This window comes from Odocoileus virginianus, chromosome 12, assembly GCF_023699985.2.
Source record: "Odocoileus virginianus isolate 20LAN1187 ecotype Illinois chromosome 12, Ovbor_1.2, whole genome shotgun sequence".
In the NCBI taxonomy this organism is placed as follows: Eukaryota; Metazoa; Chordata; class Mammalia; order Artiodactyla; family Cervidae; genus Odocoileus; species Odocoileus virginianus.
Genome location: NC_069685.1, coordinates 11,124,147 through 11,138,812, shown reverse-complemented (window position 1 = coordinate 11,138,812; position 14,666 = coordinate 11,124,147). Strand labels below are relative to the sequence as shown.

At 41.5% G+C, this 14,666-nt stretch overlaps 1 long non-coding RNA gene across 1 annotated transcript in view; it reads left to right on the top strand.

The window, feature by feature from the left end:
* LOC110142190 (uncharacterized) overlaps positions 1-12,343 on the top strand; it is a 57,906-nt gene extending 45,563 nt beyond the window's left edge. The window contains exon 3 of the long non-coding RNA XR_002315253.2: positions 9,786-12,343. This is a non-coding gene — a long non-coding RNA (uncharacterized lncRNA). The remainder of the gene's footprint in view (positions 1-9,785) is intronic.
* The last annotated feature ends 2,323 nt before the right edge of the window (positions 12,344-14,666 follow it).

The following is a 14,666-nucleotide window of genomic DNA, read 5'->3' as shown; positions in this document are numbered from 1 at the left end:
GGATAATAGTAAACACAACTAAAAAATTATCCTCAAAGAAGAGGGTACTGAATAAACAGGACAAATAAGTAAAATATTTAGCATAGATGATAACATTAAGTGTGAAAAAGAAAAAATAAATTAAAAAGGAAAAGAGGTACAAAACATCACGGATTGAGGAAATTGAAATTTTAAATAGGGTGGCCAGGGAATGCCTTAAAGAGAAGTTCATTTTTTGAAAGATGTGAGAGAGCTAGCAGAGTGATAAAGCATATTAAAAAAAAAAAAACAAAACACCTTGAGAGCATAAATGGCATCTTCTAGGACCCATAAGGAGGCCTGTGTAGCTGCTGCAGGGAGGACAGGGGAGAGGGTAGGTGATGAAGAGAGAAAGGGGCCACCTTGGAGGTGACAGTGAGCAAGTTGTCTTGGGCTTTAAATAATGGGAGGTTTGGAGCAGGTAAACAGCATCACTCGCCTCCAGTGTTTTCAAGCTAACTCTGGCCGCTGTGCTGAGAATGGCCTGCAGTCTGATAAAAGTGGGCTCAGAAAAAGAACCCATTCTTGGAGGAAATGGAGCTGTGAGAATAAGACTAATTAGCCTAAGAATTGTGCTGCAGAAAGGAGACAAGGAGTCTATAGCTGAATGTAGACGTGGGATCAAGAGATTTCTTTCTTAAATTTCAGTTGGGCAATATTATTGCTTGTTCATAGGCCCAAGGGAAGAATGAAGTAAGGAGGAAGTCCATGATGCAGAAGAGGCCTCTAGACGAGTGAGAGCCTTGGATGTAAGAAGGAGCTGGGGATTGCCCAACAAAAGAGGTGGGCACCAATACAGCTGGTTTTGTAAATTCAGTTGTAGCAGCCAATAATAATTGTTTTCTGATTGTTTCTATTTCCTCAATGAAATAAGAATCAAGGTCATCAGTTGCAAGCTGGGAAATAGCAGGAGAAGGAAGGAGGATTGAGTGAGTGAGAAGTGATAATCTGCGGGGGCTTAGGGTGACTGGACTGGGTAGGGGAGGCAGGAGCAGTACCTATTGGACACTGAAAGGGCAGTGATGAGTTTGCAGTGAGACCAGCAAGGCAGGGAGGGGTTGGATTTAGCCAAGTGGGCACTTTCCCACATAACCCCGCTTGAAGAAAGAAGAGCAAGAGATTTGAACATGTACCCAAGGAATAAGTTTAATGAAGAATAACAGAGCCAAAACTATGTCAGAAGGGAAGTACCCTGGTGGTCTACCTGGATATCACCTCCATGCTTTCACTGCCGAGGGCTCGTGTTCAATCCTTGGTCAAAGAACTAATATCCCATGAGCCATTTGGTGTGGCAAAAAAAACCAAAAAGGTATGAGGCGAGTGAGGGTGTGGAGGTGCTGGAGGGGTTGAAAAACCACCTATATCTGGATATTAGAGAAAATGAAGTGGCGTTGGAGTGAAAAGTGCTTGAAAATGAATCATGGGAAAGGCAGTCATGTAGTCTAGATAACTTTGGAGGTAGGTGGCTGAACAGTGTGAAGGACAAGCTCCTTGGAGGGAGGCAGTCAAGGACCCAAGAACTCACGATAATGGAAGGATCATCTCAGTGATAATGAGATGACTGAAGAGGTGGGCAGTGAGGCAAGAGCTAAAAGCTTTAAGAACTCATGAGGAGTGACCTGGAGAGCTGTAGGTGATGACAAGTTGGGGGCATCATAGAGGAAGTGGCAAAAGTATGAGCTTCCAGGGCTTCTGCCGTGAGTCAGCGGTAAAGAATCTGCCTGCAATGGAGGAGCTGTGGGAGATGTGAGTTCGATCCCTGGTTTGGAAAGATCCCCTGGAGGAGGACATGGCAACCCACTCCAGTACTCTTGCCTGGAGGATCCCATGGACAGAGGAGCCTGGAGGCTACAGTCCATAGGAGTCACAAAGAGTCGGACACGACTGAAGTGACTTAGCACACACGCAGGCATGAGCTTCCAAGGAGTTAGTAGGTTTAAGAAAGAGGAGAAGGCACGGTATGGAAGTGGCCATGAAGGACACAAAGGACAGTACCACTTCTGGGCTTAGGGATAGGAAACAAAAGCAGTCACTGCCTGAGGCGACTTTAGCAGATGCAGTGTTTTCAGGGGAGTGCTGGGTTAGAGTTGCAGCAAGACAAGATTGAGGATATAGAAGACTTTGTTCTGTTTTATTTTTTTGGTGGCACTGCACAGCTCATGGAATCTTAGATCCCTGCCCAGGGACTGAACTGGGCCCTTGGCAGTGAGAGGGCAGAATCATAACCACTGGACTGCAAGGGACGTCTCTAGGAGACCTGTTGATACAGACTTGGAATTCTGGTGTGCTCAATCGCTCTTTGCGATCCATGGACTGTAGCCTGCCAGGCTCCTCTGCCCATGGAATTTTCCAGGCAAGAGTTCTGGGGTGGGGTGCCATTTCCTACTCTATGGTGTCTTTCCAACTCAGGAATCGAACCTGCATCTCTTGTGTCTCCTGCATTGGCAGGCAGATTCTTTACCACTGATCCAGTTCTGTAGGTTACAGCAAAAGAGACTATGATTGCAGAGGAAAGAAAGATTGGGTCAGGTTATTATAGGATTCACAGAGGGAGTCAGTGCTAGAGTAAAGTAGCGTGTTCTGGGAGTCTTGACTTTCTCAAAGTTGCTGAAGTGAATAGGGATGGAGAATATGAGATTTTTCCTAGGAGATTCTGGGGCAGATAAAGGTGCCGAGGCTGAGAGTTCATTGAAAGTGAAGGCAGGGCTCCTGCCCACAGCAGGTAGAGCTCTGAGGACTCCGAGTTCAGTCATTCTGACGGTGACTTTGAGGCTGACGCAAATGCAGTGGCACCAGGGATCCTGGGGACTTTGACACTGTCAGTTGATGCAGTGGGACCTTCATAGCAGATGGAGGGAAGTTCTTGATGGCCTTCCATCAGCATGGGCAAAATTGTTTTCCCCATCTAAAAGATTAACAAATGTAACCTGTTCCCCTGGAGTTCACTCCTGGGAGCCCACATGTTACTCTACACAACCAGGAGGGAGTGTCCGATGGACTTCTCTTCAATAAGATGAGTGTTTACGCCAGTCAGGATGGCTGCTATCCAAAAGTCTACAAGCAATAAATGCTGGAGAGCGTGTGGAGAAAAGGGAACCCTCTTACACTGTTGGTGGGAATGCAAATTAGTACAGCCACTATGGAAAACAGTGTGGAGATTTCTTAAAAAGCTGGAAATAGAACTGCCATATGACCCAGCAATCCCACTTCTGGGCATACACACCGAGGAAACCAGGTCTGAAAGAGACACGTGCACCCCAATGTTCATCGCAGCACTGTTTATAATAGCCAGGACATGGAAGTAACCCAGATGCCCATCAGCAGACGAATGGATGAGGAAGCTGTGGTACATATACACCATGGAATATTACTCAGCCATTAAAAAGAATTCATTTGAATCAGTTCTAATGAGATGGATGAAACTGGAGCCCATTATACAGAGCGAAGTAAGCCAGAAAGATAAAGACCATTACAGTATACTAACACATATATATGGACTTTAGAAAGATGGTAATGATAACCCTGTTGCACAAACCACATAATCAAGGCAAACTAGTTAATTTTAAAAGTTACTGGGGAGTTCCCTGGTGGTCCAGGGATTTAAGGCTCTGAGCTTCCACTGCAGTGGGCACGGCTTCCATCCCTGGTTGGGGAACTAAGATCCCACATGCCACACTGTGGAGCTCAAAACAAACAAAACCAAAAAAAAAAAAACCACTTCAGATTCTTGGTTTTGTTGGCAAAGAATTTGAGAGGTGAATCATTCTGAGATGGCTTAATATGAGTGTCGTTGAGTAGGAGATGACTTTTTCATGGAAGACGTGCACTGGCTTATTAAGCTGGAGCCCATTTTAGGGGGGCTAGAAGGGTTTCCCAACACAGGAAGATTATCTGTGTTGCTGACTGTCCTCCCCATAGGGCACTGATGCCAATCAGACCATCTGGTGGTTTTCTTTCCATTACTTCTGCAAAGAAAATGTTAGTAATAAATTGAGGAATTTAAGACTGAATATTTTCTTTTTGGGGGAGAAAGACATTTGGGATGGGGAAAAAAAAGAAAAAGAAAACACTAGACAGTAAGGGAAAATAGGTAGGACATCCTTTCCTTCTTTCCAAATCAGAAACAGCTTAGAAAAATAAAGTGATACAAAATCCAGTCTATTCCTTTGCCTTGAGGCATGAGTGTAACTAAACCATTAGGGGATGCAAATTGAATCCTCTCTGACTAAAATTCAGTGTAGAACATACTCTTTGGGCCACACATAGACACCACCCACTCACAAACAGGCTTTTCCTCTGAACATTCACAGGCAGGCTCTGCTCAAGCAAGGAAAAAACTTTGACTCTCGGGATGATTAAAAATGAAGAAATACTTTAATTTTCTCCTTAAGTTAGCTGATAATACATTGAGGATGATATCAGCTTTATTCACTGAAGTTTGAAAAATGAGACATCTGATTAGCTTGATAGTTTGTGAAAAACAGTGCAAGTGATGAGGAATAGATTGCTTGCTTCTTACTCATTGTTTGGGGACATGGAATTACACTGTTGTCAGGCAGATTTGTCCTGCCTCCACACAAATGATGGATAGAATGGAAGCATTCATTTACTGTAAGCTCCTGTGACTCCTTACAAATACTGTTGGGAATAGTGCTGCTGTTCCTTAAAAAAACTAAAAACAGATTACCATCAGATCAGTTCAGTCTCTCAGTCATGTCCGACTCTGCAACCCCATGAACCGCAGCACGCCAGGCCTCCCTGTCCATCACCAACTCCCGGAGTCCACCCAAACCCACATCCATCGAGTCGGTGATGCCATCCAACCATCTCATCCTCTGTCGTCCCCTTCTCCTCCTGCCCTCAATCTTTCCCAGCATTAGGGTCTTTTCAAATCAGTCAGCTCTCTGCATCAGGTGGCCAAAGTATTGGAGTTTCAGCTTCAGCATCAGTCATTCCAATGGATATTCAGGACTGACTGCATTTATGATAGACTGGTTGGATCTCCTTGCAGTCCAAGGGACTCTCAAGAGTCTTCTCCAACACCATAGGTCAAAAGCATCAATTCTCCAGTGCTCAGCTTTCTTTATAGTCCAACTCTCACATCCATATATGACCACTGGAAAAACCATAGCCTTGACTAGACGGACCTTTGTTGGCCAAGTAATGTCTCTGCTTTTTAATATGCTGTCTAGGTTGGTCATAACTTTCCTTCCAAGGAGCAAGTGTCTTTTAATTTCGTGGCTGCCATCACCATCCACAGTGATTGTATCTGCAGGTAATCACAGATTGCCATATGTGCCAGCAATTCCTTTCTGGATAAACACCTGAAAGAACTGAAAGCAGGATCTCAGAGATAGTTTTACGCTCTGTATACTCAAGTTACGGAGAAGGCAATGGCACCCCACTCCAGTGTTCTTGCCTGGAGAATCTCAGGGACAGGGGAGCCTGGTGGGCTGCCGTCTATGGGGTTGCACAGAGTTGGACACGACTGAAGTAACTTAGCAGCAGCAGCAGCAGCATACTCAAGTTCATGGCAGCATTATTCACCATAGCCTAAGGTGGAAGCAATGCAAATGTCCATTGATAGATTAATGGGTAAATAAAGTGTGGTATATACGTACAGTGGAATATTACATAGCTTTTAAAAAAGGAAGGAAATTCTGACACGTGCTACAACATGGTGGTATCTTATGTTATGCCAAACGAAGTAAGCCAGATAGCTAAGAACAAACACTGTACAACTCCACTTACATGAGAGGCTTAGAGGAGCTGAATTCATAGACTCAAAGCAGAAGGGTGGTTGCCAGGGACCGGGGGAGGGAGATTGGGAAGTCATGATTTAAAGAGTAAAGTGTTTTATTTGGGGATGATGAAAAAGGTCTGGAGATGGATAATGGTGATGATTGAACAGTAATGTGAATGAAATTAATAACACTCAACTATACACTTAAAACTGGTTATAATGGTAAATTTTACGTTACGTGTTTTTTCTCACAATTAAAAACATGCTAATGGTTCTATGGATTTGCCTATTCTTGGCATTCCATATCAATGGGATCATACAGTTTGTGATCTTTTGTATCTGGCTTGTTTTACCCCCTATGATGTTTCAAAGATCATTCATGTTATAGTATGTGTCAATACTTCATCCATTTTTATAGCTGAATAATCTTCCATTATATGGATAAACCACATTCTTTCTAGGAGCTGGAGGGAAGAGGTAATAGAGAGTAACTTTTAAGGGACATGTAGTTTCTTTGGGGGAGTGATGAAAATGTTCTAAAATTAGATTTTTGCTATAGTTGCACAACTCTGTGAATATACTAAAACCACGGAATTGTATATTTTTAAAAGGTGAGGTTCACGGTATACAAATTATATCTCAATAAAACTTATATAAAAAAACTGAGGGGAAAAAAAGAACCCCTGATGACATCCTAGATGTGTTAACCAAAGACTAGAATCTATAACAAATATGGTGGAAAAGACACACATCTAGGGTCAGAAGGTCTGGGTTCAAGTCGTGACTCTGGCATTTGTTTATGTGATTTTAGCCAAGCACTATGCTCTCTGAACTTTGCATTTATGATGTGTAAATTGGAAAAATTAAGTAATGCTTACTTTGTAGGGCATGGTGGGGACCAAATAACAATGGATATGAAGGGCTTTTTAAACATCTGAGTTGATGTTTTAATATTAGCACTAATTAGCATGCAGGGGGTATGTGTGTAGGGGTAGGAGAGAGTTACCTTCCGTACAAAGAGCTGCTGGACAGAAGAGAATTGAATTTATCCTGAATCATTTAAAGAGCAGAACTGGAAACATGGATATAATTTAGAAAGAAGGCAGATGCTGAGTTGGTAATATAAAGACCTTTCCAAAGAAAGATGCTGGCTGAGTACCCCTCACTGTCAGTATTAGAATAGAGCCTGGAGTCATGCTTCCCATGGGCTGCTTCTTTCCAAGCTTGAAACATATCTTGGTTTTTTCTAATTGTGAGACTTTTTTCCTCTATTTTCCCCAAATCTTAACTCCAATGTTTTTCCAGAAGTATGTATCTTCTCCATGACAATCAAGTCTTTTTTTTAAAGTATTAAAAAAAAAATTCATTTATGTATCTGGTTGCACCAGCTCTTAATTGTGGCATGTGGGATTTTCAGTTGCAACATGAGAGATCTGGTTTCCCATCCAGGGATCAAACCCAGGGCCGCCTGCACTGGGACTGTGGAGTCTTAACCACTGGACCACCAGAGAAGTTCCTTGATGGTCAAATCTTTACAAATGCAGCCTTTCTTTACCCCCTGGCCCCTTGTCTTTCCCCAGATTCCTCTATTCTTTTTACCTTCATTCTCCATTCTTTCTAACTTCCACCCGGAATGGAGCAACAACAATCCTAGGGTTCTAGGCAATGGTTCTCAGCGCTTAACTATACATTGTAACCACCCTGGGCGGTTTACAAACTATTAATGCTTGGATTGCACTCTTAGAGATTCTTAGAGGTCTAGGGTGTAGATTGGACATCAGAACTTTTAAAGCTTCCAGGTGATTCCAACGTGCAGCCCAAATTGAGGACACTCTGTAGAAAGAATGATTGTGTGATCCCGGTGTAACTCAGCCTGGGGCTCAGGGGGCGGCGACATAGAAAGGTTTAGTTTTCCCAGCTCCTTCTCTCACACATCTTGGGCTTTGTCCCGTCACCAGCTGCCTCTAAGTAGGTAAGCAACAGCTGCAGGTGAGTCTGGAACAGATGTCAAGCTGAAAATTCATTCCAGCAATTACTGTCCCCACGAAGTCTTTTCTTTCTATTGAAAAGAAACTTGCCTTTATATCGCTATAACTAAAAGTCAAGCAGACCTGAACTGTGCTTCAGTCAGTCACCCTGGGGCCGCAAATATCCAAGCCAGCACTGGAAAGAAAGGGCAGGATTTCTGTACATGGAAAATGTCAAATTGCCTACACGTATTGTTTCCCAGGTGGCGCTAGTGGTTAAGAATCTGCCTGCCAGTACAGGAGACGCGGGAGAGGCAGGTTCAATCCCCTGGAGTAGGAAAATGGCAACCCACGCCAGTATTCTTGCCTAGAGAACTCCATGGACAGAGGAGCCAGGCAGTCTACAATCCATGGGGTCTCAAAGAGTCAGGCATGACTGAGCATGCACAACCTCTAGATAAGATTGAGTTCCACATCCATTCCACAGGACCAGTGATTCCTTAACTATTTAGGCTGTACACTGAAGATGGGTAGCATAATTATTCCTGTGCTTGAACATAATGAATTGATGAGAAATTTAGTATTTCTACGACAGTGGGAGGTAGAATAAAAGAATCGGAATGATCAGTGAGAAATTTAATCCTTTAGATTTGAAGAATTTACTAACAGCAAAAACAAGACACTTTAGGGAGGAAATCTCAGTTTAAGGCCTTCTAATGTGAGAAACTTCAAGTATGTTGGATTGCTGACACCTCTAACTTTCTGCATTCAGATGCTCAAAATAGTTCTCTCTTTATGAAAACTCCTTTAAATATTGTCTCGAAAAATTCTGTCCACTCAGGTATATTTGCAGAGGTGAATAATACTTCAATATGTTTGTAAAAGCCAACTGCTTGGCCTATGGCCTCACTGAGGGTGAATATTATCACACTCACACCAAAGAAAAGTATCTATCTTATTTAAAAAAGAAATCTTTCATTTTATGCTCTATGGGAAAGTTTAAAATAGAGAAATATTATTTTCCTTAGAAGACCTGATAAATAATTCAGACTAGCTATAAATCTTAATGAAAAAAAACTTTTTTCTTTTTCAGTGAATCTCAGTCCTCTGTCTGTAATGGAACACAGTTGCTCTTTAACTGTTCCACATCTAATCACAATATTTTCTGGAAACGGCCTCTGATTTCTTTCTCTTTCTCATCCTCAATCTTTTGTGATTCTGGTGAAATTTATTCTAAGGGTGGACATGTGACCCAAGTCTGATCAACCAGACCAGGGATGGTGATTAGTTCAGAAACTAATATCAGTCACATGATACAAGTTAGACCAATTAGAGACAACAATGCGAATATCAACATCACTGGTATCAGCTTGGTACATTTTCGTACAGGTTATCATTATAGGTCACTGGGGCTTAACCTTGCTTTGAAGTCCTGGAAGCAAATGTAGGACACAAACCTCAGGGTTATCCCACCCAAGGGCAAAGGAATTGGGTATTTCACTCCACCTCCCGTCAGTCATTGGTTGAGTGCTACTGGTGGTAGTAGGGTTCTCAGTTGGCACTAGCGGTAAAGAACCTGCCTGCCAACACAGGACACATAAAGAGACAGGGTACAATCCCCGGGTCAGGAAGATCCCCTGGAGAAGGAAATGGCAGCCCACTCCAGTATTCCTGCCTGGAGAATCCATGGACAGAGGGGCCTGCTGGACTACAGTCCATGGCATCACAAAGAGCTGGAAATGACTAAAGCCACTTAGCACCCACGCACTGGTGGTAGTGGGAGGGGATCATTAATCCCTTACATCTTGGGCTTGAATGATCAGAGAAAGCTCTCAGGCAAAAAAACACATTTGAAAGTTGACCCTGTATGTATCCAAATAGCAAAGGCATGGGGAATATGGGTAAGGTGTATCTGTCTTCTGCCATAAATAATGATCTTAGTACAATATCTTATTCCAATTTATCCTAGCCATTTAGTAAATGTCAGTTACTGATAATATATACTCATTCAACAAATATTTATTGTACCATGTACTAAGGTATATTTATTGTGCTAGGTGCTGGGAATTAAACAAGGTAAAGAATATCCCATCCATTAAGAAGCTGATAATCTATAAACAGAGACAAACAAGTGAGCAAGAATGAATTGCTGGGAGAACACGTATGAGAAGAACCTAACCTGGAATGTGTTTTCTAAGCAATTCCTCAGGTTTGGCAGCAGGAAGACTACTGGAAGAAGATGAAAAATAAATTAATAAATAGGTGACAAAGGAGGAAAGGAAGTGGAGGTTTCACTGTGCATCCTTTTGTTTTGTTGCATTTCATACAAATGTGCATGTATTATGTATATTAAAAAGTTGATGTTTATGAGAAGACCCAGAGGAATCGGGTGGAGAGGGAGGTGGGAGGGGGGACCGGGATGGGGAATACATGTAAATCCATGGCTAATTCATTTCAATGTATGACAAAAACCACTGCAATGTTGTAAAGTAATTAGCCTCCAACTAATAAAAATAAATGGAAAAAAAAGAAAGAAAAAAAAAGTTGATGTTTAAAAAGAATAATTGTTTTATTTAAAGGAATAAATCTAGTAAGCATCAACTAATGAATAAAATTATCACTGTGCTAGTAATCTAAGTGCGTGTGAAGTGTGGAAAAAGAACTGGGGGCATAGATTCTGTTTGGGTGATGTGAACACATGTTATATGGAAAGCAATAGCATCAAGAAAGTTTTGAACTAACATCCTGCACTCTGGCTGGTCCAAGGAAAGGACCACCAGAGGTGTGGCACCAGGAAGGTTGGAGAGTGGAGAGGCAGAGATGAAGTATCTGTCATCAAATCTCCAGGGCTCTCAGGGAAGAGGCTGCACAAACAGCCCATCACGATCGCTGGGTCTTCCTTGTGGGGTTTTGGAGGGTGCTCAGCAATCACTGAATTTAACTAATTCTATTTGAAATGGATACATTAACCTAACACAATGCAATAACACTGACTGTTAAGAATATCCCTGGCTCAAGAATCCCCTGGTGGTCCAGTGGTTAGAAGCCTGTGCTTCCACTTCAGGGGGCCATGGCTTCCACTCCTGGTCGACGGAACTAAAATCCTACAAGTCCTGCTGCCTGGCCAAAGAACAAAAATTTCACAGTGACTAAATAACCCTTTGATTATAATCTGGTTTCCCAGGGCTGTAACCTATGAAAGCAGAGCTGGCTGTCTAAGTGGAAAGGTTGTATGTTTCTTTAACGAATGCTTTCCTCTTCTCTGCTGGGTTGGTGTGACTCAGGAGTTTTAAACCTGATCCTCACCTTAGGGTGCGTGCATGCCAAGTTGCTTCAGTCATGTCAGACTCTTTGCAACCCTATGGACTGTATAGCCCACCAGGCTCCTCTGTTCATGGAATTTTTCAGGTAAGAATACTGGAGTGGGTTGCCGTGCCCTCCTCCAGGAGATATTTCCGACCCAGGAATCGAACCCGGGTCTCTAGCATCCCCTGCATTGCCAGATGGTTTCTTTACCACTAGCACCACTTGAGAAGCTCTGATCTCAGGGTAAACTGAGGAAAATCATGTTTATTGATGTACAGAGTCAAGGTTAAGACTTGAAGTACACTAGCCCCACAAAGATAAGCACCTGGTGAGACCCTAAATCACATTTCTGTCTCATTTCACTACACATCCAGAAGTTTGAGGATATCCATGGTTGTGATGACATTCATTCAACTCAGGGCCACCCCACTGCTCGAACTGGAGGCCACGAATCACAAGGGCAAAATTCACACACCCACCTCAGGATTTAATCAATGTTAGCATTTCACTCTATTTGCTTTACATACATATTTTTGCTGTAAAAAATTAAATGTGCTATAGCGAACTTTGTACCCTTCCATGATCCCAGGCTCCTTTCTCTTCCCTTTATTTTCAGAAGTTACATTATTTGAGATTAGTATGCATTATTTTTATTCATGTTTTCATATTTTTACTAAAAATTTTTGGACTTCTAAGGAATAGGGTATGGTCTTATAAATTTTTAAGCTTTAGATAAATGGTATTATTTTCTCTATATTATTCTGTCCTTTGTTTACTCAAAATTATGTTTCCTAGACTTATAAGTAGCTATATATGGTGGTACTTACATTTAAAGTTTTAATATGCTTACTCAACAATAAGTTTCTGAAGAAGGAAACGGCAACCCACTCCAGCATTCTTGCCTGGGAAATTCCATGGACAGGGAGCCTGGCAGGCTATAGTACACGGAGTTACAAAAGAGTTGGACGTGACTTGGCAACTAAACAACAATAATACAAAATACCATACTATGGAACTGATGAATTTTTTCAGTGCATACCAGGTTTTGTTGTATCTAATTAAAACTTATTACATCATTATTTCATCTAAAATTTTTTAAAAAACAGCAGTAAGCTTCTCCAGTCATCTCAAGCTTCCTGCTGCCTCCGTACTCCTCTGGATAAAGATCTTGGCCAGCTCTAACCACACACTGAAAACCTTCTCTCATCTTTCCTGTTACTGTTGTTTGGAATTTCATTTTAACTTATGAATACAAAAAAAAAAAACTTATGAATACAAATTCATCATTAAAATTTTCAGTTTACATGTTTCCTGTGTATCTCTCTGGATCCAATTTCTTCCTCCCTGAATTGTCAACTTCTTCGTTGTTTCAGATCATCCTGAAGTTTCAGTGTTCTCTTGACTGGAAATTCACACCACATTCTTTACAAAATGGGATTACCTTGAAATGTAGTGTTGACTGCTCTATGTCAGATGAATGACCAACAGGGACCTACAGGACAGCTCAGGGTCCTCTGCTCAATGTCATGTGGCCCCTGGGTGGGCGGGGAGCGTGGGGGAGAATGGGTGGGTCCATGGAAGTGGATGGCCGAGTACCTGAGCCTATCACAGCACTGTTAATCAGCAGTGCTGAAGGTGGAGGTGTTAGTCGCTCAGTCGTGTCCAGCCCTTTGCAACCTAATGGACTGCAGCCTGCTGTTCCCTGACTATGGAATTCCCCAGGCCAGATACTGGAGTGGGGAGGCATGCCCTTCTCCAGGGAATCTTCCCGACCCAGGGATCAAACCCAGGTCTCCTGCATTGCAGGTGGATTTTGTACCATCTGAGCCACCGGGGACTCCCTAATCAGCTATACTCCAAAACAAAATAAAATTTTAAAAATGTGGTGTTAAAATTTTTTCTTTTTGTTTAATGATAAATATAGTTCTACAGATTCATTTCTAAAGCCCATCTCATTTTGTAATTTAATCCACTGATTCCCTATGGTTGAATGCTTAAATAGTTTCCAAATATTTGCTAATAAAAATAACATTAGAGTGAGTGGTTTTGAGTACCTGGGTCTTTGTGCATTTGAGAGGTTCTTGTCTTTGATTAAAATCTGAACCAGGGCACTAGATAGTCAAAACTACACACATTTCAAAAATTGATACATGCTGCCAACCTGCCTTCAGAAAAATTATTACACTCCTGCCAACATGGTATGTTTTCCCACTTTCCAAACATTTCATCCAAAATGGTTTATCAATCCTTTAAAATTTTGACTCACTTTTCTTTGATTATTAGTAATGCTGAGAGGCCACACTGACCTCCTCTGTTCACAGAACAGATCCTTCTCACCCTGGGAGTCTTTGGACATGCTCTTCCTTCTGCCGAGAACCTTGGTGAGCCAAGGTATGATTAACAGTTTGGGCTTTATTTATTTATTTATTTTTGGCCACATCACTTAGCTTGTGGGACCCTCGTTCTGTCACCAGGGATTGAACCTGGGCCCTTGGCAGTGAGAATGTGTAGTCGTAACCACTAGTTAGCCAGGGGATTCCCTGGACTTTAGGCAATGGCATCCTACGTTTCAGCAGAAAGATCTAAGATTGCTGGTAATTTTAAGAAGTAGCTGGAAATACTCAGTGTAAAACCAGCAGATTCAGCCTTGCACACGTATGACAATGCTGTCTACCTTTGTAATCCTGTCCTCCTCAAACATTTTCAGTGCAGTCTATTAGGAAAATATATTTCTGGTCTTATCATGTTGGTCATCAGGATTTCAGTTCCCTTCATTATATGTTTATTGAACCCCAATTATGTCTAAGTCAGTATAGAAAGTATAAAAATAAATTAGACCTGGTCTTGTATAGAAATAATCCTATGGTCACACAGGACAGGGAGATCTAGTTCTGAGTTATTTTGCCAAAATTCATTTACCTTCCTCTTTTCTGAAATACATTTAATTCCCAATAGGGTATCTTTGGAGGGAGTATGAAAGGAAAATATACAGACAAATCTCATACATTAAGCCTGCCTGCATTTATGACTTCAATAGCCTTTTTGAGCTTTTTGGTGTGAAGAGGGCAAGACTTGGAGTTGACCTGGGTTAAAATCCCAACTCTGCTATTTGTAAGCTGCATGACCATCAGCAAGTTATTTGACCTCTTTCAGCTTCAGTTTCCTTATCTATAAATTGGGAGTAATTAACATAGTTTATAATATTTTCTGGAGACTAGAAAAACATATTTTCTAGTAAACCACCCAATACATAGCAGACACTTTTATATGCTGACTATAATTATTGTTTTATATGGATATGCAAATGAGACTTCAAACCAATTTTGGGAACACTGCCTATTTATAAATTGGGATTATCCATAATCAATACCTCACTAACATTTTTCATCATTCTTAATATTTACTGACAAAACTGTTTAATGTGGGACATCTTTTCAAATCTTCCACCCTTTTAATACAAAGGAGAGTCTTCAATAGCTATTAACTTAGAGTTGTAATCATGAAATGCAAAATAGATACTGTATATGTTTATAAAAGAATGGAGTATATTCACAGAAAAATCGAATATTTATCTTTCTACCCTAACATGCCAAAAAGAAAAGTCTCTATTTTTACCATTATTCCAATTCCAC